Source organism: Salvelinus fontinalis, chromosome 29 (genome assembly GCF_029448725.1).
Source record: "Salvelinus fontinalis isolate EN_2023a chromosome 29, ASM2944872v1, whole genome shotgun sequence".
Classification (NCBI taxonomy): Eukaryota; Metazoa; Chordata; class Actinopteri; order Salmoniformes; family Salmonidae; genus Salvelinus; species Salvelinus fontinalis.
The window spans coordinates 29151644-29177607 of record NC_074693.1 but is presented as its reverse complement, the minus strand read 5'-3'; the positions used below and the strand labels follow the sequence as shown (position 1 = coordinate 29177607).

The window sequence follows — 25964 nt, the reverse complement described above, 5'->3', positions numbered from 1 at the left end:
CGAGTCTCGAATAAATCTCAGTGGAGTGCAGATTATCACCCCAGACGTTGAAACTCTCATCCTCCTTAGCTCTGATACGTCAACTAGGACAAACGTGGACATAGAAAGAATAGAAAGAGAGATATTGTTATTACTTGCTGGGTAAAAAGGCAGGAGACAACTGACAAATAGTTTGTGTTCATCAGGTGTGTGTGTACTTACATGTTGGGAGTTTTTCCACTGAAACTCCTTCAGGTCTGCGAGAAAGCGTGTAACACGTGGGTTAATTGGCTATGGCTTCCTCTGAACGACCTTTCCAGTGTTCCGGCTCACTCCTGCTTTCACTGTGCATTTGGTTCCTTCAGGGTTTTTTCAAACCAGGAACCTGCACAACCCAACATAGAACATATTATATCTGTAGAGGCATTGAAAAAATAACAATAAGAAATATCATTGCAATGTAACTTACAAATGCTAAATGTAAGTGTTGGATCAATGAATGTTCAATGCTTACCTCTGTATCAGCTCCAAGGTTGCAGAGGCCGGCTCCTGATATTCTATGTTAAAAACATAGAACGTGCTGAAGAGCACAGAGAGGGCAGCAGCAAAGTTGGACTCACTGTCAAAAACACAGACCTCTCCCCTCGATCGACACCATTCATTTTGAAGAACCCAATAGAGTATTTCCTGAAATGCACAAAAGGGTGTTAGTGTACACTTACTAGATATCTCTAGATAGGTACCACAATAGTATTATTTCTGTTCCACCTTAAATCAAATAAATGTATTACCAAGCATGATCAGCCTGTGTGTGTCTGGCAAAGGAATTCGCGCTTCGATATCAACCCGAGTTGCAGTGACCTAAAATCACAAAACATACATATAATAAATATTCAAATCATGTGTAATAGTAAAGTTTAAACACCATTAATCATATAAACTTTATAGGTATAAAAACATTATTCTTTACATCTGCCGAGAGGAACAGAGATTCGTCCTTCTCTTTGAAGTGGGTCATCAACAAAAGAATGACAGAATGGTCTTTCAGCTTTTAAAAAGTTGACAATTCTTTTACCCTTATTCAGGAGAGATTGAGTCAGGAGACTGTCAATCACGATGCCAGTGAGGGTATTGAAGTGGTCGCAGAGCCATAACTTGGTGAAACGGAAAGGCCACCATTCCTGGAGGTCACTGGCGCATGGAGGAGGACAAGTGTCCTATCCATTGTTACAGATAATATAAATGTTTCATTTTCTTTAAAAAATGACAAAGAAAAAAACTCAGTTAGTCTATGCGCTGCACTCCATACCAGTACAAGAGGACAAACAAACAATTTAAAGAAACATTTGTATATTTTTGTCATTTTATGTATTTTTGTCATTTATGTCCCTTTTATTGCATATGCCTCACTCCCTCATAGCATAAACCATTTATCTTCAGGGCAAACAAATTAACTATTTACAGAACCTTTTTAACCTTGTGTGTGTGTGTGGACACTCTTAGAAAAAGGTTTCCGACAGGGTTCTTTGGCTGTCCCCATAGGAGAACCCTTTTTGTTTCCAGGTAGAACCCTTTTGGGTTCCATGTAGAACCCTATTTGGAAAGGGTTCTACATGGAACCCAGAAGCGTTCTACCTGGAACCAAAAGGGTGATACATGTACCTGGAATCAAAAAGCGATATTCGAAGGGTTCTCCTATGGGGACAGCCAAATAACCATTTTAGGTTCTAGATAGCACCTTTGGTGTCAAATGGTATTTTATGTCCTCCGGCTGAACATATTCAAGGTCTTTAATATTCTCCACTCCAACATTTTCCCTCAGATGCTCTGACAAAGATCTCACCGTCTCGATCTCCAACTCGGGCAATTGGTGTTTAAAACTTCTTATGGCTGCAATCCCGTTAACGGGATCGATATGACAACAGCCAGTGAAAGTGCAGGACGCCAAATTCAAACAACAGAAATCTCATAATTAAAATTCCTCAAACATACATGTGTCTTCTACCATTTTAAAGGTAATCTTGTTGTTAATCCCACAAAAGTGTCCAATTTCAAATAGGCATTACAGCGAAAGCACCACAAACGATTATGTTAGGTCACCACAAAATCACAGAAAAACACAGCCAATTTTCCAGCCAAAGATAGGAGTCACAAAAAACAGAAAGAGATACAATTAATCACTAACCTTTGATGATCTTCATCAGATGACACTCATAGGACTTCATGTTACACAATACATGTATGTTTTGTTCGATAAAGTTCATATTTATATCCAAACATCTCAGTTTACATTGGCGCCATGTTCAGAAATGCCTCCAAAATATCCGGAGAAATTGCAGAGAGCCACGTCAAATAACATAAATACTCATCATAAACTTTGATGAAAGATACATGTGTCACGTTCCTGACCTGTTTTCTGTTGTTTGGTATGTGTTTAATTGGTCAGGGCGTGAGTTTGGGTGGGTAGTCTATGTTATGTGTTTTCTATGTTGGGTTAATGGGTTGCCTGGTATGGCTCTCAATTAGAGGCAGGTGTTTGGCGTTTCCTCTGATTGAGAGTCATATTAAGGTAGGTTGTTCTCACTGTTTGCTTGTGGGTGATTGTTCCTGTGTCTGTGTAATCCACATGGGACTGTTTCGGTTGTTCGTTCGTTTTAGGTAGTCTGTTCCTGTTCTTGCGTCCTTCGTCTAATTGTAAGTTTGTTTGTTTCAGGTCTGTTGCCTTCGTTTATTGTTTTGTAGTTTGTTCTAGTGTTTTGTCAGTGTTTCGTCTGTTTGTAATAAATCGTTATGTATTCAACACCCGCTGCGCCTTGGTCCGTTCATACACCACCAGATGAACGTTACAGAATCACCCACCAAACCCGGATCAAGCAGCGGGCTAACGGACAGCGCACGAAGCAGGATTTCTGGTCTTGGGAGGAAATCATGGAAGGAAAAGGACCATGGGCTAAAGTTGAAGTGAATCGCCGCCCATGGGAACAGCTGGAGGAAGCTCGGAGAGCGGAGGAAACCGGAGGGAGGAACCGGCGTTATGAAGGGACGCGTCTAGCACGGAAGCCCGAAAAGCCCGCAAGTACAACCCAAAAATTTCTTGGGGGGGGAGTCTAAGAGGTAGTGGGTCTAGGGCAGGTAGGAGACCTGCGCCCACTTCCCAGGCTAACCGTGGAGAGCGGGAGTACGGGCAGACACCGGGTTACGCAGTAGAGCGCACGGTGTCTCCTGTACGTGTGCATAGCCCGGTGCGGGTTATTCCACCTCCCCGCACTGGTAGGGCTAGATTGAGCATTGAGCCAAGTGCAATGAAGCCGGCTCTACATATCTGGCCACCAGTACGTCTCCTTGGGCCGGCTTACATGGCACCAGCCTTACGCATGGTGTCCCCGGTTCGCCTACATAGCCCGGTGCGGGTTATTCCACCTCCCCGCACTGGTCAAGCGACGGGGAGCACACAACCAGGTAAGGTTGGGCAGGTTCAGTGCTCAAGGGAGCCAGTACGCCTACACGGTCCGGTATATCCGGCGCCACCTTCCCGCCCCAGCTCAGTACCACCAGTGCCTACACCACGCACCAGGCTTCCAGTGCGTCTCCAGAGCCCTGTTCCTCCTCCACGCACTCTCCCGATGGTGCGTGTCTCAAACTCAGTGCCTCCAGTTTTGGCACCACGCATCAAGCCTCCTGTGCGTCTCCAGAGCCCTGTACGCATCGTTCCTTCTCCCCGCACTCGCCCTGAGGTGCGTGCCCTCAACCCGGTACCTCCAGTTCCGACACCACGCACCAGGCCTACTGTGGGCCTCAGCAGGTCAGAGTCGGCTGTCTGCCCAACGCCGCCTGCACTGCTCGTCTGCCCAGCACCGTCTGAGCCATCTGTCTGCCCAGCGCCGTCTGAGCCATCTGTCTGCCCAGCGCCGTCTGAGCCATCTGTCTGCCCAGCGCCAGCTGTGCCATCTGTCTGCCCAGGGCCGTCTGAGCCATCTGTCTGCCCAGCGCCGTCTGAGCCATCTGTCTGCCCAGCGCCAGCTGTGCCATCTGTCTGCCCAGCGCCGTCTGAGCCATCTGTCTGCCCAGCGCCGTCTGAGCCATCTGTCTGCCCAGCGCCGTCTGAGCCATCTGTCTGCCCAGCGCCGTCTGAGCCATCCGTCTGCCCAGCGCCGTCTGAGCCATCCGTCTGCCCAGCGCCGTCTGAGCCATCCGTCTGCCCAGCGCCGTCTGAGACGTCCGTCTGCCCAGCGCCTTCTGAGCCGTCCGTCTGCCCAGCGCCTTCTGAGCCGTCCGTCTGCCACGAGCCATTAGAGCCGCCCGTCTGTCCCGAGCCATTAGAGCCGTCCGTCAGTCAGGAGCCGCCAGAGCCGTCCGTCAGTCAGGAGCCGCCAGAGCCGCCAGCCAGTCAGGAGCCGCCAGAGCCGCCAGCCAGTCAGGAGCCGCCAGAGCCGCCAGCCAGTCAGGAGCCGCCAGAGCCGCCAGCCAGTCAGGAGCCGCCAGAGCCGCCAGCCAGTCAGGAGCCGCCAGAGCCGCCAGCCAGTCAGGAGCCGCCAGAGCCGCCAGCCAGTCAGGAGCCGCCAGAGCCGCCAGCCAGTCAGGAGCCGCCAGAGCCGCCAGCCAGTCAGGAGCCGCCAGAGCCGCCAGCCAGTCAGGAGCCGCCAGAACCGCCAGCCAGTCAGGAGCCGCCAGAACCGCCAGCCAGTCAGGAGCCGCCAGAACCGCCAGCCAGTCAGGAGCCGCCAGAGCTGCCCTCCAGTCATGAGCTGCCCTCCAGTCATGAGCTGCCCTCCAGTCATGAGCTGCCCTCCAGTCATGAGCTGCCCTCCAGTCATGAGCTGCCCTCCAGTCATGAGCTGCCCTCCAGTCATGAGCTGCCCTCCAGTCATGAGCTGCCCTCCAGTCATGAGCTGCCCTCCAGTCATGAGCTGCCCTCCAGTCATGAGCTGCCCTCCAGTCATGAGCTGCCTTCCAGTCATGAGCTGCCTTCCAGTCATGAGCTGCCTTCCAGTCATGAGCTGCCTTCCAGTCCGGAGCTGCCACTCAGTCCGGAGCTGCCACTCAGTCCGGAGCTGCCACTCAGTCCGGAGCTGCCACTCAGTCCGGTGCTGCCACTCAGTCCGGAGCTGCCACTCAGTCCGGAGCTGCCACTAGTCCGGAGTGGTCCCTCTGTCCTAAGCTACCTCTCTGTCCTGAGCTACCTCTCTGTCCTGAGCTACCTCTCTGTCCTTAGCTACCTCTCTGTCCTTAGCTACCTCTTTGTCCTGAACTACCTCTTTGTCCTGAACTACCTCTTTGTCCTGAACTACCTCTCTGTCCTGAGTTGTCTCCTCTATTGTAGAGGGGCGTTGGTGAAGGTTCCTGGACCATGGTCGGGGGCGAGGGTCGCCACTCAAGGGACGCTAAGGAGGTGGACAAAGACAGTGGTGGAGTGGTGTCCTCGTCCACCGCCGGAGCCGCCACCGCGGACAGATGCCCACCCAGACCCTCCCCTTGAGTTTTAGGGGTGCGCCCGGAGTTTGCACCTTGAGGGGGGGGGTTCTATCACGTTCCTGACCTGTTTTCTGTTGTTTGGTATGTGTTTAATTGGTCAGGGCGTGAGTTTGGGTGGGTAGTCTATGTTATGTGTTTTCTATGTTGGGTTAATGGGTTGCCTGGTATGGCTCTCAATTAGAGGCAGGTGTTTGGCGTTTCCTCTGATTGAGAGTCATATTAAGGTAGGTTGTTCTCACTGTTTGTTTGTGGGTGATTGTTCCTGTGTCTGTGTAATCCACATGGGACTGTTTCGGTTGTTCGTTCGTTTTAGGTAGTCTGTTCCTGTTTTTGCGTCCTTCGTCTAATTGTAAGTTTGTTTGTTTCAGGTCTGTTGCCTTCGTTTATTGTTTTGTAGTTTGTTCTAGTGTTTTGTCAGTGTTTCGTCTGTTTGTAATAAATCGTTATGTATTCAACACCCGCTGCGCCTTGGTCCGTTCATACACCACCAGACGAACGTTACAACATGTTTTACATAGAATTAAAGATAGACTTGTTCTTAACCGCTGTGTCAGATTTCAAAAAGCTTTACGGCAAAAGCACAATATTCAATAATCTGAGAACAGCGTTCAGCCACAAAAGGAAGCCATACAGTTACCCGCCAAATTGTGCAGTCAACAAAACTCATAAAAAGCATTATAACTCTTAACTTACCTTTGCTGATTTTCGTCGGAATGCACTCCCAAGACTCCCACTTCCACAAGAAATGTTAATTTTGTTCGGTAATGTCCAAATAGCTATTTTTGTTAGCGTGTTTTATAAACAAATCCAAAGTCAGGATGCGCGTTCACTAAAAGCAGACAAAATGTCAAAAAGTTCCGTAACAGTCAGTAGAAACATGTCAAACGGTGTATTGAATCAATCTTTAGAATGCTTTTAACATAAATCAATAATGTTCCAACCGGAGAATTACATTGACTTCAGATGTGCGATGGAACAGAGCTCCCTCTCATGTGAACGCGCATGGTCAGAGCATGGTCACCTCATGGCAGACCTGACTAATTCCTGTCTCCTATGGCCCCACTTCACAGTAGAGGCATCAGACATTGTTCTACAGACTGTTGACATCTAGTGGAAGCCGTAGGAAGTGCAAACTCATCCATATCCCACTGTGTATGCAATAGGGGTTGGTTTGAAAATCGACCAACCTTAGATTTCCCACTTCCTGTTTGGATTTTTTCTCAGGTTTTTGCCTGAGAAATGAGTTCTGTTATACTCACAGACATCATTCAAACAGTTTTAGAAACTTAAGAGTGTTGTCTATCCAATACTAATAATAATATGCATATATTAGCAACTGGGTAGTGTAACAAGTAGTGATGCTTTGGTGCAAGGGCATTCTACTCCACAAGCAAAACTGTAGTTCGCCACAAGTCTATGTTTTTTTGCATGAGTAATGAATGATTTAATATTTAGGAAACAGAAATTGCAGGATTTACACCTGTACATTGCAAATAAAGCTACTTCCAGCTACCAGCCAGCCTGCAATATGGAAATTACACTACCCCCAGCCACCAAATTGCATGCACACAGCAAAAGAGCTATCAAGCTATACGTTACCATGCAACTCGTGCCAACCACACAATCACATTTTTTTTAGAGACTACAAGGCTAAATAAAATATCAGTCTGTGCCTGATGTTTCAGATATCATTAATTTAATGTTGCCTAATTAATGGTTGGATAAGGATAACTTCTGAAAGATTTGCAAAAGCACGAGGAAAATTCAACTGACGTGGGAAAATGCCACAACCATCGCCCTGAATAACGCTAGCAAACTAACCACACAATCTGAAACAAATGAAAATAAAATATAACTTGAATATCCTGCAGGAAGAAATATCGGTCTGTGCCTGTTGTTGCTGAATTAATTAATTTAATGGACTAATAAGGATTACAAAAGCAGGTGGATTATTCCACTAACGTTACACATTTGCTAAATCACACGCACCCGACACTGAATAGAGCTAACGTTAACCAGAGATATTTAGAGAAAGGTGTCCAATGAAGTTCGCAATCTCTGAGCATTTAATCTGAGACACCTCTCATTCCAACTACAGAATCACCCAAAAGTAGACATCCCAAAGCTAAATGTAAATCCGTGCCTGCTGACAAACTAAAGGTGCATTCGACATAGCTAAACTCTCGTTCCCTCCCTAGATGAACAGTATTTTTGTTCGGTGAAACCTACGATTACGTTGCCACTAGTACCATAGAGTTAGCACCATGCCACCCATGTCATGCACCCACCGGTTAAGTAGCCTATCCAAAGAAACACACATATGGATTTCTGCACGTTGTTAATACTAAAATGATTTGCTCTTTAGCTACACTATCACTGATTATTTTACCAGCAAGAAAGATCAACCCAACAAACCGACATGCCAACTTGGCTACTGTTAGCTAACACAGTCCAAACAAGCTAACATTAGCTAGCTAGTTAGTAGCTTAGTTATTAACACAACCTGCAGTAGGTATATAGAATAATATAGTATATGAATTACTACATACCTATCAGCTGCTCAAAAATATATATGCGACTTTCAAACGAAAATAAAATAACTAACTGTCACGTTCTGACCTTAGTTCCTTTTTTATGTCTTTATTTTAGTTTGGTCAGGGCGTGAGTTGAGGGGGCATTCTATGTTATTTTTCTAAGTTTTGTTCTAGTCGTTATATTTCTATGTGTTTGGCCTAGTATGGTTCTCGGATATAAACATTGAGTTGTTATTTTACCTGAAATGCACAAGGACCTCTACTCCGACAATTAATCCACACATAAAATGGCCAACCGAATCATTTCTAGTCATCTCTCCTCCTTCCAGGCTTTTTAATCGTTTAACTTATTTGGTGATCGCATCTAAACTTTCATTGTATTACCACGACTACCGGCAAAACAGTTCGTCTTTTATTCACGCACGTGGGTATAACCAATGAGGAGATGGCACGTGGGTACCTGCTTCTATAAATCAATGAGGAGATGGCACGTGGGTACCTGCTTCTATAAATCAATGAGGAGAAGGGAGAGGCAGGACTTGCAGCGCGATCTGCGTCAGAAATAGGAATGAGTTCCATTTTAGCCCTTGGCGTCGCAGACGCTCGTTGGCGCGCGAGAGCAGTGTGGGTGCAATAATTGAATAACAAGGATTTCTACATTTATTTTGTGACGCTCGCGCACGCGACGTGTCCGGTCTGGTCAGCATGTTAGAGGTCATACGATAAGTTTTGTAGTGATTCTTATGTTGATGATGTAAAAATACTTGCTGTTCTGTGGTGCAATGAGGAGCCACCAGACGCTGCACTTGACACATTTATGAATTTGCTTATTCCAGTTACGAATAAACATGCACCCATTAAGAAAATGACTGTAAGAAATGTTAAATTCCCTTCGATTGGCGAGAAATTGAAAAATGGTATCGTTGAGACGGATGTGGTGTCACACCCTGACTGTAGAGATCCTTTTTCTGTCTCTATTTTGGTTGGTCAGGGCGTGATTTTGGGTGGGCATTCTATGTCTGGTGTTCTATGTTGTCTATTTCTTTGTGTTTGGCTGTGTGTGGTTCTCAATCAGAGGCAGCTGTCTATCGTTGTCTCTGATTGAGAACCATATTTAGGTAGCCTGTTTTCCCACTTTGAGTTGTGGGTGATTGTTTCCTGTTTAGTGTTTGTTTCACCTTTCAGGACTGTTCGTTTGTCATTTTTGTTGTTTTGTCAAGTGTTTCGTATTTTATTTTAAAATATGAACACTTACGACGCTGCACCTTGGTCCTCTTCTCCTTCTCCCGACGAAAATCGTTACATGTGGCAAAAGGAATGGCAAATAAGTCAGGCAGCACAACCGATTGGCAAACGTACTGCAAATTGAGAAATCATGTGACTAAACTGAATAAAAATATGAAGAATCTATACCATGAAACAAAGATATATGATATAAACATTGATAGTAATAACCTTCATTGAAATTTTCGGCAAAAAAGGCGAACTCAGCTCCATCAGTCATTGAATCAGATGGCTCATTCATTACAAAATCTACTGATATTGCCAACTACTTTAATGATTTCTTCACTTGCAAGAATAGCAAACTTATGCATGACATGCCAGCAAAAAAATGCCAACACTACACATCCAAGCATAACTGACCAAATTGTGAAAGACAAGCATTGTAATTTTGAATTCCGTAAAGTGAGTGTGGAAAAGGTAAAAAATGTATTGTTGTCTATCAACAATGACAAGCCACCGGGGTCTGACAACTTGGATGGAAAATTACTGAGGATAATAGCGGACGATATTGCCACTCCTATTTGCCATATCATCAATCTAAGCCTACTAGAAAGTGTGTGCCCTCAGGCCTGGAGGGAAGTAGAAGTTATTCCGCTACCCAAGAATAGTAAAACCCTCTTCACTGGCTCATATATTCAATGTGTCTATGTATAAGGATGACTCAACACTATCCATGTCAGCTACTACAGCGACTGAAATGACTGCAACACTTAACACAAAGCTGCAGTTCGTTTCAGAATGGGTGGCAAGGAATACGTTTGTCCTAAATATTTCAAAAACTAAAAGCATTGTATTTGGGACAAATCATTCACTAAACCATAAACGTCAACTAAATCTTGTAATGAATAGTGTGGAAATTGGGTGTTGTGTTGCTACCATGCTGTATTGTCATATGTTGCTGCCTTGCTATAGTGTTGTCTTAGGTCTCTCTTCATGTAGTGTTGTGTTGTCTCTCTTGTTGTGATGTGTGTTTGTTTATTTAGTATTTATTTTTCATTTTAACCCCAGGCACCCATCCCCACAGGAGGCCTTTTGCCTTTTGGTAGGCTGGCATTGTAAATAAGAATTTGTCCTTAACTGACTTGCCTATTTAATTAAAAGTTAAATAAAAAATAAATAAAAAAATTACATAAAATAAACAAATGTTCAGAAATGACTTTGGCAAAGAGACAAAATAAGGCTTTACAATAATGGTGAACACTTGGAGACATTTTGGGATTAAGTGGGTTAAAATCTTCCTAGAAGTCACAGAGGGTGACAGAGGGACGTGTCAAAATGCTGCATTTTGGCAGGATAGCAAATGTTTTTTCATATAGAAAATCGAAGATTGAATTGAATTCTCCATGTGGTATTATTGAAGAAAATATCAAATAGGGACTAATTTTGTGGAACGACCCTAGAGGTCATGATTATGATGATGATGACGATGACGTCAATCATCATCATCATAATTATCATCATCATTAATATATTATTGTTTTATTTTGCATGATGTGTCTGTTAAACTAAACATAATGACACAGAGTACAGCAATGAAAATATCCTGCCCCTGGCCCTTACCAGTGGAGGTTTTACTGACGGGAGCCTCAGTCACAGTCACCACTGTTGTAGACTCAACACACAGGGTATTACCAGTGGCATTCACCCACTCTGATAGCTTTGTCCCGTTGGATAAGGTGCAGTTAACATATATCAGCCCTGTAGGCAATCCAAACAACAGTAATAACATGCGTATCTGAATTACATGTAAATACTGGCAAATGGATAGTGCTGTTTCGAAACAGGTCAATTCTTATTGATAAGAATTGATCATTGATCATTATAATCATCATTATCATTAATCATTGATATTGTTGATCATTATGTTTTTTAAACAAAGTAAATTAAACATTAAATTACCTGTACAGTGTGAGATTCTCCTGCTGATAGAATCACTGCTGATGTAGTTTCTGATGGTACAGGTGAGATTTCCTGACAGGCCTTTCTTCAGAGTGATGGTGTTTGTCTCGTTATCAGAAGAGGCCTTAGTGTCTCTCAGCGTCTGTCCATCCAGAGTCCAGCTGTACTGGGGACCATCCCCCTCAGAGGAGCAGGACACCCTCATCTCTCCATGAGACAGACACTCAGAGGACAGCTGAGGACTGGACACTAGAGCTGTGGGGGAAGAAGGATACGTAACTGTAGTAAGAGGGCAAAACACACTCGAACACAACACCAGCCATTCTTCTTGAAAGCCACAGAAACTACTGTAGTCAACAGGAGCAGCAGATTCATGACACATAATGACTGCATTTCAAATAACCAACAGATAATTTACATTTACATTTAAGTAATTTAGCAGACGCTCTTATCCAGAGCGACTTACAAACTAGGCAAGTCAGTTAAGAACAAATTCTTATTTTCAATGACAGCCTAGGAACAGTGGGTTAACTGCCTGTTCAGGGGCAGAATGACAGATCTGTACCTTGTCAGCTCGGGGATTTGAACTTGCAACCTTTCAGTTACTAGTCCAACGCTCTAACCACTAGGCTACCCTGCCTCCCCATTTAATGTTGATGGATGTGGTTATGACTATGTACCAACTACAGTAACATATGAAAATAAAAATTACTCCATGGTTACACATAAAATGCATTTCTAACAACAATAGCAATAACAATAGCGATAACGAATAAACCAGCAAAAGATATACATTTTTTCACTAACCTTCTCAAACTTCTTCAGATGACAGTCCTGTAACATCATATTACACAATACATATAGAGTTTGTTCGAAAATGTGCATATTTAGCGGCACAAATCGTGGTTATACAATGAGAATAGTAGCCAAGCTGCCAACAAAATGTTGGGAGAAATCTTGGGAGAGGCACCTAATCTAATCAGTAACTAATCATAAACTTGACTAAAAAATACCGGTTTGGACAGCAAATGAAAGATACATTAGTTCTTAATGCAACCGCTGTGTTAGATTTTTAAAATTAACGTTACTACGACATACAGCGTGCGTTAAAGCGAGACCGCACCGAAATGAATGACGGAACTGTAGGTCAACATTTTTCAACAGAACAACGAATTAACATCATAAATAGTTCTTACTTTTTGATGAGCTCCCATCAGAATATTGGGCAAGTTGTCCTTTGTCCAAAAGAATCGTTGCTCGGTTGTAGATTGTCGCCTTCAACTTTGGAATTAGTAGTAAACACTAGCCATGTGGCCCAGACGTGCCCAACCCACTACAACGCAGCACAAAGATTTATCCGAAAATCGCAATATACTGATATAAACTGATATAACTCGGTTTAAAATAACAACATTATGATGTCTTTAACACCTATATCGAACAAAATCAGAGCCGGATATATCTAAAGACTATAACGGGAGCTTTCCAGGGCGCCATCCTGAGGTCTGTCTTGCGTCAGGGCGAATGTCGAAAAGGGGGGACCCCACGTTCCCAGACCCTTTATATGGCTTCAAATCTGCCTAGCAACTCCATTACAATTCTCACTATTTGCTGACATCTAGGGAAAGGCGTATGCGGTGCATCTCAACCAATAGAACACAAGCAAATTAATAAACTGACCCCAGAACAGTCTGCCTGATTTCAGATTTCTCACTTCCTCACAGGGAAATTGCTCCAACTTGGGTTCTGTTTTACTCACAGATATAATTCAAACGGTTTTAGAAACTAGAGATTGTTTTCTATCCAATAGTAATAATAATATGCATATTGTACGAGCAAGAATTGAGTACGAGGCAGTTTAATTTGGGAATGAAATTCTTACAAAGTGAAAACAGCTCCCCCTATTGAGAAAATCTGACCCCCTCTTGACGCTAGGGGTCAGATTTTTTTAATTAAATAACGTTCCAAAGGTAAATGGACTATTTCTCAGGTCCAGATTGTAGAATATGCAGATAATTTACAGATTAGGATGGAAAACACTCCAAAGTTTCCAAAACTGTCAAAATATTGTCTGTGAGTATAACAAAACTGATTCTGCAGGCGAAAACCTGAGAAAATCTAACCCGGAAGTGATTATTATTTTTGTATCTGTGTTTCCTGGGCCGTCTTTCTTCCATTTAAAGGGGCATCAACCAGATTCCTTTTCCAATGGCTTCCTCAGGCTGTGACCAGGCTTTAGACATAGTTTCAGGCTTTTATTTTGAAAAATTAGCAAGATTTTTCAAAAGTAGTCATGTGTCCTCTGATTAGTTCCTACGCGCGAGAGGGTAGCTCTCCATTTTCCTTTTTCTCTTATTGAATAGGTTACGGTCCAGTTGAAATATTATCGATTATGTTTGTTTAAAACAACCTGAGGATTGATTATAAAAAACATTTGACATGTTTCTACGACCATTACGGATACTTTTTGGAATTTTCGGAACGAGACTTTGGTTTTCTGAACATAACGCGCAACCCAAAAGGCGTTTTTTTGTTATAAAAGTAATATTTATCGAACAAAAATAACATTTGTTGTGTAACTGGGAGTCTCTTGAGTGCAAACATCCGAAGATTATCAAAGGTAAGCGATTCATTTTATTGCTTTTCTGACTTTCGTGACCAAGCTAACCAAGCTAATATAAGGCTAACTGTTATAGCATTGATTGATACACTCACAAAAGCTTAGATTGCTTTCGTTGCAAAGCATATTTTCAAAATCTGACACGATAGGTGGATTAACAACAAGCTAAGCTGTGTTTTGGTATATTTCACTTGTGATTGCATGACTATAAATATTTTTAGTAATATTTTTGAATCTGATACGTTTGGGAATTTTCTTCTGCCTTTCAGGACCGGAAACAAGGCTGTAGTTTTCTGAACATAACGCGCAACCCAAATGGCGTTTTTTTGTTATGAAAGTAATATTTAATCGAACAAAAAGAACATTAATTGTGTAACTGGGAGTCTCGTGAGTGCAAACATCCGAAGATTTTCAAAGGTAAGCGATTAATTTTATTGCTTTTCTGACTTTCGTGACCATGCTAATTTGGGGCTAGCTGTTCTAGCATTGATTGATACACTCACAAAAGCTTGGATTTCTTTCTCTGTAAAGCATATCTTCAAAATCTGACACGATAGGTGGATTAACAACAAGCTAAGCTGTGTTTTGGTATATTTTACTTGTGATTGCATGATTAGAAATAATTTTAGTAATATTTTGCGCCCTGCAATTCAGCGGTTGTTTAGGAAAATTATCCCGTAAAAGGGATCCGTAGCGCAGAGAAGTTAATGAAGGAAACTCCAATTCCATTTTGAGATTAACTAAATCAGAGGACCACCCATGAGCCCAGTTAGGGTCGGGCATCCTGGGACAGGCCCTTTTCTGCCCTTCCAAATAAAACCCCCACTCGGGTTTTCTATCACCAGACCATGTTTCTCTCAATCACGAGAGGACAAAGGTTGCAGACCAGCTTACCTCTATAACGAGAGGGTCAAGGTTTGAGACCAGACTGCTGAATCTTTTAACCATCCCACGTGGTTAAACTCTTAGACTATCGATACCGACAGAATAAGAACAAGTCTTTGATATTAATTACTAGTCTGCAGCTAGGAATTCAGTATCATTGAATGCGAAGAACGACAACCGCCGAAACACCTATCCATAACAACATGAATGAATGTCACTCTGAACAATCCACTCTAACCACGACAGAGAGAGAGAAAGAGAGAGGGGACGGAAACTCTCCAACAGAAACTAACTTTTCAGCAGAGATCCCGACGACACACTGAGCGTAAATATATATATTGATTGCAATTGTTCCCGAATGAGTGAGAGTTCATGTGCAAAGGATTAGCATTTCAATCGTTATAATTATCAACTCTGTAGTGACTGCTCATCTGACCCCCACCCCCATATTGTCTAACAAGCCGTCAAGCCGGTTTAGCCCACTAGGGCACATTCCCCTATCATTTCTTGTAACCATATTTACTTTGCTTGTTTGTTTATGCATTTCTATGAATTACTTAGTTGGTAAATAAATTATTTAAGACAATTGATGTGTGGATGACTCATAGTGAAGACTGGGTTCGTGCAGATAACCAAGTTAAGACGTTTGGAATGAGACTAACGTGAGGTAAAGTAAATAATTCATTAATTAAGAAGACTAATTGATCAGATATGAAAATATCTGAAAAGTTATTTTGGGAAAATTATAACTTTGTAATCTGAATATTTTCCTTGGTGCCCCGACTTCCTAGTTAATTACAGTTACATGATTAATCAGTTTAATCGCGTAATAATAATTACAGAGTTATTTGATAAATAAGTCTCCAGTTAATGATAGTAAAGACACGACCACGGGTACAAAACAATACCCGGGGTAAAAACAGCCTGGCACATCATACAAAAAAAGTAAAGAACAATTTCACACAAAGACATGGGGGGGAACAGAGGAAAAAATACATGCAGTGTGATTAGGGAATGTAAACCAGGAGTGCAGGGAACAAGACAAAACAAATAGAACAATGAGAAAATGGAGCAGTGATGGCCGAACGCCGGTTGAACGAGGAGAGGAGCCGACTTTGGTAGAAGTCGTGACAGTAATCCCCCCCTTGACTCGCGGCTCCAGCGGCGCGCCGACACAGACCACGGGGACGACCCAGAGGGCGAGGAGCGGGGAGATCCGGCCGGCGACAGTGGAACTCCCGCAGCAGTTCAGAGTCCAACACATCCGCCACCGGCACCCAGCACCTCTCCTCCGGACCGTACCCCTCCCACTCCACGAGGTACTGAAGACACCCCGCCTGACACCTTGAATCCAGGATGGAATGAACGGAGTACGCCGGGGCCCCCTCGATATCCAGAGGGGGCGGAGGAACCTCCGGTACCTCAGATTCCTGGAGCGGGCCAACCACCACCAGCCAGGACTTTGAATGGCCCCACAAACGGCGGGCCCAGCTTCCGGCAGGGCAGGCGGAGCGGCGGGTTACGGGTCGAGTGCCAGACCCGGTCCTCACTGTGGTGATGGTCTGCGCTCACTTTCTGGCGCAGCACGGCGCGCTGAAGGTGGACATGGGCTGGTCCCATCTCTCCTCCGTGCGCCGGAACCAGTCGTCCACCGCAGGAGCCTCGGTCTGACTCTGATGCCAAGGAGCCAGAACCGGCTGATACCCCAATACACACTGGAAGGGGGTGAGGTTAGTGGAAGAGTGGTGGAGCGAGTTCTTGGCCATCTCTGCCAAGGGCACGAACGCTGCCCACTCCCCCGGCTGGTCCAGACACTAGGACCTCAGAAACCTATCCACATCCTGGTTTACTCTCTCCACCTGCCTGTTACTCTCGGGGTGAAAACCTGAGGTAAGGCTGACCAAGACCCCCAGACGTTCCATGAATGTCTTCCAGACCCATGACGTGAACTGTGGACCCCGATCTGACACTATATCCTCAGGCACCCCGTAGTGCCGGAAGACGTGTGTAAACAAGGCCTCCGCAGTCTGTAGGGCCGTAGGGAGACCGGGCAAAGGGAGGAGATGACAGGACCTAGAAAAACAATCCACAACAACCAGGATCGCGTTGTTACCCTGTGAGGGAGGAAGATCAGTCAGGAAATCTACCAACAGGTGCGACCATGGCCGTTGTGGGTAAGGGTTGTAACTTACCTCTGGGTAGGTGCCTTGGAACGTTGCACTGGGCGCACACCGAGCAAGAGGAAACATAAACCCTCACGTCCTTAGCCAAGGTGGGCCACCAGTACTTCCCAGTCAGACAACGCACCATCCGACCGATCCCCGGATGACCAGAGGAGGGTGACGTGTGGGCGCAATAAATCAACTGGTCATGGACAGCAGACGGAACGTACAGACGCCCGACGGGACACTGGAGGGGAGCGGGCTCTGTACGCAACACCTGCTCAATGTCCGCGTCCAGCTCCCACACAACCGGCGCTACCAGGCAGGAGGCCGGGAGTATGGGAGTCTGATCCATGGGCCGCTCCTCTGTGTCATACAGCCGAGACAGTGCGTCTGCCTTCATATTCTGGGAACCTGGTCTGTAGGACAGGGTAAACACAAAACGGGTAAAGAACACGGCCCACCTTGCCTGCCGAGGATTCAGTCTCCTCGCTGCCCGGATGTACTCCAGGTTGCGGTGGTCAGTCCAGATGAGAGAAGGGTGTTAGCCCCCTCAAGCCAATGCCTCCACACCTTCAAAGCTTTCGCCACAGCCAACAACTCCCGGTCCCCCACATCATAGTTCCACTCCGCCGGGCTGAGCTTCTTCGAGAATAAATCACATGAGTGGCGCTTCGGTGGCGTGGCCGAGCGCTGAGAAAGCACAGCTCCTATCCCAGCCTTAGACGCGTCCACCTCCACTATCAACGCCAAAGAGGGATCCAGATGGCTCCCAGCACGGGAGCCGAGGTAAACAGAGCTCTTAGGTGCCCAAAAGCCCTGTCTGCCTCAACCGACCACTGCAGACGTACAAGACCCCCTTCAGCAGTGAGGTAATGGGAGCAGCCATCTGGCCAAAACCCCGGATAAATCTCCAGGAAGTAATTGGCAAACCCTAAAAACCGCTGCACCTCCTTTACCGTGGTGGGAGTCGGCCAATTACGCACGTCTGCAATGCGGTCACTCTCCATCTCCACCCCTGATGTGGAAATGCGAAACCCTAGGAAGGAGACGGCCTGCTGAAAGAACAGGCATTTCTCAGCCTTGACGTACAGGTCATGCTCCAAAAGTCGTCCAACTACCCTGCGCACCAAGGACACATGCATGGCGCGTGTAGCGGATTATATCAGAATGTCTTTGATATACACCACTACACCATGCCCGTGCAGGTCCCTGAAAATCTCGTCTAGAAAGGATTGGAAGACTGATGGAGCATTCATCAACCCGTACGGCATGACGAGGTACTCATAATGCCCTGAGGTGGTACTAAACGTCGTCTTCCACTCACCTCCCTCACGGATACTCACCAGGTTTTACGTACTCCTGACATCCAGTTTGGTGAAGAAGCGCACCCCGTACATTGACTCAATCGCCGTGGGGGTTGAGAGGTAACGGGTAACTGTACCTCACCGTGATTTGATTGAGACCTCAATAGTCAATGCACGGGCGCAGACCTCCCTCCTTCTTCACAAAAAAGAAACTCGAGGAGACGGGTGAAGTGGGGGACCGAATATACCCCTGACGCAGGGATTCAGAGACATATGTCTCCATAGCCGCCGTCTTCGCTTGAGACAGGGGATACACGTGACTCCTGGGAACTGCAGCATCCACCAGGAGATTTATCGCACAATCCTCCCGTCGATGGTGTGGTAATTGAGTCGCCTTCTTCTTACAGAAGGCGAGAGCCAAATCGGCATCTTCTGGGGGGATGCGCACGGTGGAGACCTGGTCTGGACTTTCCACCGTGGTAGCACCAACTGAAACCCTTACACACCTCCCCGAGCACTCTTGCAAACACCCCGTGAGAGCCCTCTGTTGCCATGAAATGGTAAGGTTATAATGAGCTAACCAAGGAAGGCCTAGTACCACGGGAAACACAGGAGAGTCAATAAGGAAGAGACTAATTCTCTCCTCGTGACCCCCCTGCGTCACCATGACCAGGGAGATGGTGGCTTCCCTGATTAACCCGGACCCTAATGGTCGACTATCCATTGTGTGTCCCGGGAAAGGTCTAACCACAGGAATAATGGGGATCCCTAAACTAAAGTTGACGCTCTGTCGATAAAATTCCCAGCAGCTCCTGAATCGACGAGCACCTTATGTTGGGAATACGGGGGAAACTCAGGAAAACACACAGGTACAATCAGGTGGACAACAGAGGACTCTGGATGAGAGTGGTGCAGACTCACCTGGGGTGACGCCCGAGTGCCCTGCCTGCTGCCTCGACTCCCAGAGGGACCAACCCGGCACCGACCAGCAGTGTGTCCTCTGCTGCCACGGATGGTGCATGTGAAGGCCCCTCCTCCAGCCTCCCTAAGCCCCTCCCAGCTCCATGGGCACCGGAGCGTGGGTGCTGGAAGATGGAACCAACAGAGCCCTCTCTGGACGTCCACGAGTGACCAGCAGGTTATCCAACCGGATGGACAGATCCACCAGTTGGTCAAAAGTGATGGTGGCATCCCTGCAGGCCAACTCCCGTCGGAAGTCCTCGTGCAGGCTGCATCGGTAGTGGTCGATAAGGGCCTTGTCGTTCCATCCTGCTCCGGCGGCCAAGGTCCGGAATTTCAGGGCGAACTCCTGGGCACTCCTCGTCCCCTGCCTCAAGTGGAAAAGCCGTTGAACTCCTTGAAGTGGTCCAACGCCGCGTTTCCTTCTCCCTACACAACGTTTGCCGACTCCAGAGCTCTCCCCGAGGGCGGACACCCTCTCCCTTCCAGAGGGAGCTGGGTGAACGGTGGCCAGGTATAGGTCCAGCTGTAATAGGAACCCCTGGCACCGTGCTGCCGTCCCATCATACTCCCTGGGAAGGGAGAGACGCATCCCACTGGGACTGGATCCAGGAGGGACGGGTAGAGGTAACCCCGGTTGCGCTGGTCGAGGCGCGGTCCATGGTCTGGACAACGCGATCCATCATGGCACCGAGATGATGCAGCATTGCCGCGTGTTCCGGATGCGCTCCTCGACTCCTCTGACCGGGGTACCTGCTTCTGCTGACTCCATGGGTAATGTGAAATTTTGTCAGAATGTGTGCGCAACTGGTCAGGTGCAGGAGAGCAGAGATGAGTGAACAGGCACACTTTAATTGGCAGAAGCAAAACATTTGGATGCAACAGCATCACAATACTCCAGCCAAAGGCAAAAGCGAATAGCGCCCTAGTCACACAAAATAATGTACAACCATAAAAATACCACGGGTACAAAACAATACCCGTAAAAAACAGCCTGGCGCATCACACAAAAAACGTAACGAACAATTTCACACAAAGACATGGGGGGGAACCAAGGAATAAATACATGCAGTGTGATTAGGGAATGTAAACTAGGTGTGCAGGGAGCAAGACAAAACAAATGGAACAATGAGAAAATGGAGCGGCGGTGGCTAGAAAGCCGGTGACATCAACCACCGAACGCCGGCAGAACGAGGAGAGGAGCCGACTTCGGCGGAAGTCGTGATACCTAGCCCATAGGACTAAATCCTTTTACTAATATTTTTCACAACTAAAGTGGCCAAATAATATCTTAAAATTAAGCACAGTAATCCGCTTTACAAGGGGTGTACAGCCAAACTTGCATATATAAGCAGTGCATGAATTTCAAGTTTGGGGAAGATAATTTTCACCATAAAAATGCACCTTTACAATAAAAGCATTACATGCATAATTGCATTTGCATTACATGCATAATTGCATTTGCGGTCACTTTTGATAATGGTGTTTTCTGCTAATGGAACATTCGTGCTTATAGCCTTGAAGTGCCACCATGTTTACATTTGTGCGCTTATAATTTGAAGAATTAGCCTAATAGTAATCAACATTTTAAGCTAAACGTTCTGATCTGTTGCGGCAGCCACTTTGCATAAAACAGTTTGGGGGATGCTAGTGGTTGTATTCATTTGAGATCTATCGCATCCCACAACTGTCCCAGACTATGTTTGGAATATTTATTTCTCACACAGAATAGGTTGACTTTTGTACTATGGGGGATAGTAGATTGATATAGGCTAGTGCTTTTGCTGTTCAATAGGCCTACTTATCTTGCTGACTGAACAAAAGTAATTTTGGACAGTTCTTCCAATATCTTCTATATGCACCTCGGAAGTGGATAAGGACACTCGCAGTTGGTGTCTGTCTTCCCTTGTTGCCTGTGAGAAAGACCTGATCATGTGACGGAGAGCCATGTGAGTGAGAGACACTTCGAATTGGCAGCACACTCAGGGAGAAGGGCACCACGCAGCACTCTGGGCCACAAAAGGCATGGATTTTTTAGGGTACATTATGGCCACCAAGGGGATGCTGCTATGAAATTCGAGGCATTATCAAGTGCTTGTCAAATTGGAAATGAGAGACTATTGGAGTGTGTACAGCCTGTGCATAAAACAAAGCAGAACTCATGCCTTTCAAGCGTGTAACGGCAGCCTTCCTCCTCTTCCTCTGGAGGTGTAGCAGGGATCGGACCAAGACGCAGCGTATTACGTGTTCAACATGATTTAATCAACAAGACGAAAACTGTGAACACTTACAACGATACAAAATAACAAATGTGGCAAACCGATACAGCCCTATCTGGTGCAGAGAAAACACAGAGACAGGAAACAACCACCCACAAACCCCAACACAAAACAAGCCACCTGTATATGATTCCCAATCAGAGACAACACAAAACACCTGCCTCTGATTGAGAACCATATTAGGCCAAACATAGAAACAGGCAAACTAGACACACAACATAGAATGCCCACCCAGCTCATGTCCTGACCAACACTAAAACAAGCAAAACACACAAGAACTATGGTCAGAACGTGACAAAGCGACTTTTTTCAAATTATCATTAGTCTCATCATGCAGCCTTAAAATGTATTAAAAATCTAAAACATATAGCCCAATGTTTGTAGATCAACTAAAGTTACATTAATAACTCTAAATTAAGCTTATAGTAGTACCTATTCCTCTGTTAACCACACAACACAGAATAGCCACATGTGCGCGCTCACTCAAATCGTTCAGAGAAAATATTTATATTTTATTCAGCTTTGCTCAATTGTATTTTTCATACTATAAAATAATATAAAATAATGCCACGGAATTCTAAGCAAATCTTGTCTGCTAAATGAACTAGTGAGCCCACAGCCATTTGCCATAGCAACATCAGGACCTAACATAAGAACTCTTAGTATGTTATTATTTTCTTCTGAAATAGATGACATCTTCTTCATATCATGCTTCTTTAGACCTGTCTAAAATACATAATGGATTTATTGTGAAGGTGTAGGCTATATTGCATGGATTTAATACTATGTGTGGAAGCCAGGAGGTGCAAAATGTGTTTATGTTTAGTAACGGTGTCACGTTCCTGACCTATTTCTGTTCGTTTGTTGTATGTGTTAGTTGGTCAGGACGTGAGTTTGGGTGGGCATTCTATGTTTTCTGTTTCTATGTTGGTTTAGGGTTGCCTGGTATGGCTCTTAATTAGAGGCAGGTGGTTGGCGTTCCTCTAATTGAGAGTCATATTTAGGTAGGTTGTTTCACTGTGTTCGTTGTGGGTGGTTGTCTCCTGTGTCTGTGTTTGTCGCACCATACGGGACTGTTCGGTTTGTTTTTGTACATCTTCATTTTGTGTAGTCTATTTTCCCTGTTCGTGCGTTCTTCGTGTTTTATGTAAGTTCCATGTCCAGGTCTGTCTATTCCGTTTTGTTATTTTGTTAATCATTCAAGTGTATTTCGTTTTTTCCGTCTTGTTAATTAAAATTATGTATTCACAACCCGCTGCGCCTTGGTCGAATCACTACTCCTCCTCCTCGGATGAAGAGGAAGAGGATTACCGTTACAAACGGTCAATTACTGTGAGACCGATAGTTATTTGCTTGACAATCACCGGCTGATGAAATGTCATGATGAAACGCCCTGACCTGTGATAACTCTGTTTTCATAAAATGTTGGTTAGGTCAGGGTGTGACTAGGGTGGATTACGCTAGTTTTTGTATTGTCTATGGGTTTTTGTGTTGTCTAGGGTTTTGTAGGTCTAGGTATTTGTATGTTTATGGTGGCCTGATAAGGTTCCCAATCAGAGGCAGCTGTTTATCGTTGTCTCTGATTGGGGATCATATTTAGGTAGCCATTTCCCCTTTGGTGTTTGTGGGTTCTTATTCTATGTTTAGTTGCTTGTCTGCACTATTTCATATAGCTTCAAATTTAATTTGTTTTGTTAGTTTGTTCAGTGTTCGTTCTTTATTAAAGAAGAATGTACGCATACCACGCTGCACCTTGGTCCGATTCATATGACGAACGTGACACATGACTTCCACAGCCCTAGTCTCTCCAGAGATGTTTGATCAGGTTTAAGTCGGGCTCTGGCTGCATCACTCAAGGACATTCAGAGACTTGTCCCGAAGCCACTCCTGCGTTGTCTTGACTGTGTGCTTAGGGTCGCTGTCCTTTTGGAAGGTGAACCTTCACCCCAGTCTGAAGTCCTGAGTGCTCTGGAGCATCTTTTCATCAAGGATCTCTCTTCTCCATTCATCTTCCCCTCGATCCTGACTAGACTCCCAGTCCCTGCTGCTGAAAAACATCCCCCACAGCATGAATCTGCCACCACCATTCTTCACCGTTGGGATGGTATTGGCCAGGTGATGAGCGGTGCCTGGTTTCCTCTGAACGCGAGGCTTGGCATTCAGGTCAAATAGTTCAATCTTGGTTTCATCAGACCATTGTTTCTCATGGTCTGAAAGTCCTTCAGGTGTCTTTTGGCAAACTCCAAGCGGGCTGTCATGTGCCTTTTACTGAGGAGTGGTTTCTGTCTGGACACTCTACCATAAGTGCTGCCGAGATGGTTGTCCTTCTGGAACGTTCTCCCATCTCCACAGAGGATCTCTGGAGCTCTTGGTCACCTCCCTGATTGCTCAGTTTGGCTGGGCGGCCAGCTCTAGGAAGAGTCTTGGTGGTTCCAAAATGTATTCATTTAAGAATGACGGAGGCCAATGTGTTCTTGGGGACCTTCAATGCTGTAAAAAGGTTTTGGTACCCTTCCCCAGATCTGTGCCTTGACACAATCCTGTCTCGGAACTCTACGGACAATTCCATCGACCTCATGGCTTTGTTTTTGCTTTGACGTGCACTGTCAACTGTGGGACCTTATATAGACAGTTGTGAGCCTTTCCAAATCATGTTCAATCAAAAGAATTTACCACAGGTCGACTCCAATTAAGTTGTAGACACATCTCAAGGATGATCAATGGAAACCGGATGCACCTGAGCTCAATTTCGACTCATATCAAAGCGTCTGAATACTATTCCTGTTTTTTCTTTTTAATAATTGTCACGATTGTCTTCTTTAAAGAGAGTGGACCAAGGCGCAGCGTGTGCAAAATACATCTTCTCTTTATTTTGAAGATGAACATGAAACGAAACACTTATACAAACTATACAAAACAACAAACAACCGTGAATTTACAAACGAAAGTGCACACACAAGCTACTTACGTTCAACATAGACAATTCCCCACAAACAGCTAAAGCCTATGGTTGCCTTAAATATGGCTCCCAATCAGAGACAACAATAACCAGCTGTCTCTAATTGAGACCCAATTTAGGCAACCATAGACTTTCCTAGATACCTACACTCAACCATAGACACAGCTAGACTTCTATACTAAACATAAACCCAACTACTCGAATAAACCCCCTGAACTTTACAACCACCCTAGACACTACAAAAAACACATACATTCCCCATGTCACACCCTGACCTAACTAAAATAATTAAGAAAACAAAGAATATTAAGGCCAGGGCGTGACATAACCCCCCCTTAAGGTGCGAACTCCAGGCGCACCAGCACACAGTCTAGGGGAGGGTCTGGGTGGGCGTCCGTCCACGGCGGCGGCTCCGGCACTGGTCGTGGTCCCCACCCCACCATAGTCACTACCCGCTTTCGTATCCTCCTCCAAATGACCACCCTCCAAATTAACCCCACCGGACTAAGGGGCAGCACCGGACTAAGGGGCAGCACCAGACTAAGGGGCAGCACCAGACTAAGGGGCAGCACCAGACTAAGGGGCAGCACCAGACTAAGGGGCAGCACCAGGATACGGGGCAGCACCAGGATAAGGGGTAGCTCCGGACTGAGGGACGGCAGCTCCGGACTGAGGGACGGCAGCTCCGGACTGAGGGACAACACCGGGCTGGCTGGCGGATCCTGGCTGACTGGCGGATCCTGGCTGGCTGGCGGATCCTGGCTGGCTGGCTGGTCATGGCTGGATGACGGCTCTGGCTGGTCATGGCTGGATGATGGCTCTGGCTGGTCATGGCTGGATGACGGCTCTGGCTGGTCATGGCTCGCTGACGGCTCTGGCTGGTCATGGCTCGCTGACGGCTCTGGCTGGTCATGGCTCGCTGACGGCTCTGGCTGGTCATGGCTCGCTGACGGCTCTGGCTGGTCATGGCTCGCTGACGGCTCTGGCTGGTCATGGCTCGCTGACGGCTCTGGCTGGTCATGGCTCGCTGACGGCTCTGGCTGATCCGGTCTGGTGGAAGGCTCTGGCTGATCCGATCTGGTGGAAGGCTCTGGCTGATCCGGTCTGGCGGAAGGCTCTGGCTGATCCGGTCTGGCGGAAGGCTCTGGCTGATCCGGTCTGGCGGAAGGCTCTGGCTGATCCGGTCTGGCGGAAGGCTCTGGCTGATCCGGTCTGGCGGAAGGCTCTGGCTGATCCGGTCTGGCGGAAGGCTCTGGCTGATCCGGTCTGGCGGAAGGCTCTGGCTGATCCGGTCTGGCGGAAGGCTCTGGCTGATCCGGTCTGGCGGACGGCTCTAGCGGCTCCGGTCTGGCGGACGGCTCTGTAAGCTCATGGCAGACGGGCGGCTTTGCAGGCTCATAGCAGACGGGCGGCTTTGAAGGCTCATGGCAGACGGGCAGTTCATGCGGCGCTTGGCAGACGGTGAGTTCAGACGGCGTTGGGCAGACGGGCAGTTCAGGCGCCGTTGGGCAGACGGGCAGTTCAGGCGCCGTTGGGCAGACGGACAGTTCAGGCGCCGTTGGGCAGACGGACAGTTCAGGCGCCGCTGGACAGACGGGCAGTTCAGGCGCCGCTTGGCAGACGG

The 25964-nt window shown here is 46.2% G+C and overlaps 1 long non-coding RNA gene across 1 annotated transcript in view; it reads right to left on the bottom strand.

The window, feature by feature from the left end:
• Nucleotides 1-499: 499 nt before the first annotated feature.
• LOC129827797 (uncharacterized) overlaps nt 500-25964 on the bottom strand; it is a 61753-nt gene continuing 36288 nt past the window's right edge. Inside the window, exons 6-10 of the long non-coding RNA XR_008755221.1 lie at nt 11169-11423; nt 9241-10967; nt 1055-1233; nt 771-840; nt 500-666 (exon numbers count right to left, since the gene is read on the bottom strand). This is a non-coding gene — a long non-coding RNA (uncharacterized LOC129827797). The remainder of the gene's footprint in view (nt 667-770; nt 841-1054; nt 1234-9240; nt 10968-11168; nt 11424-25964) is intronic.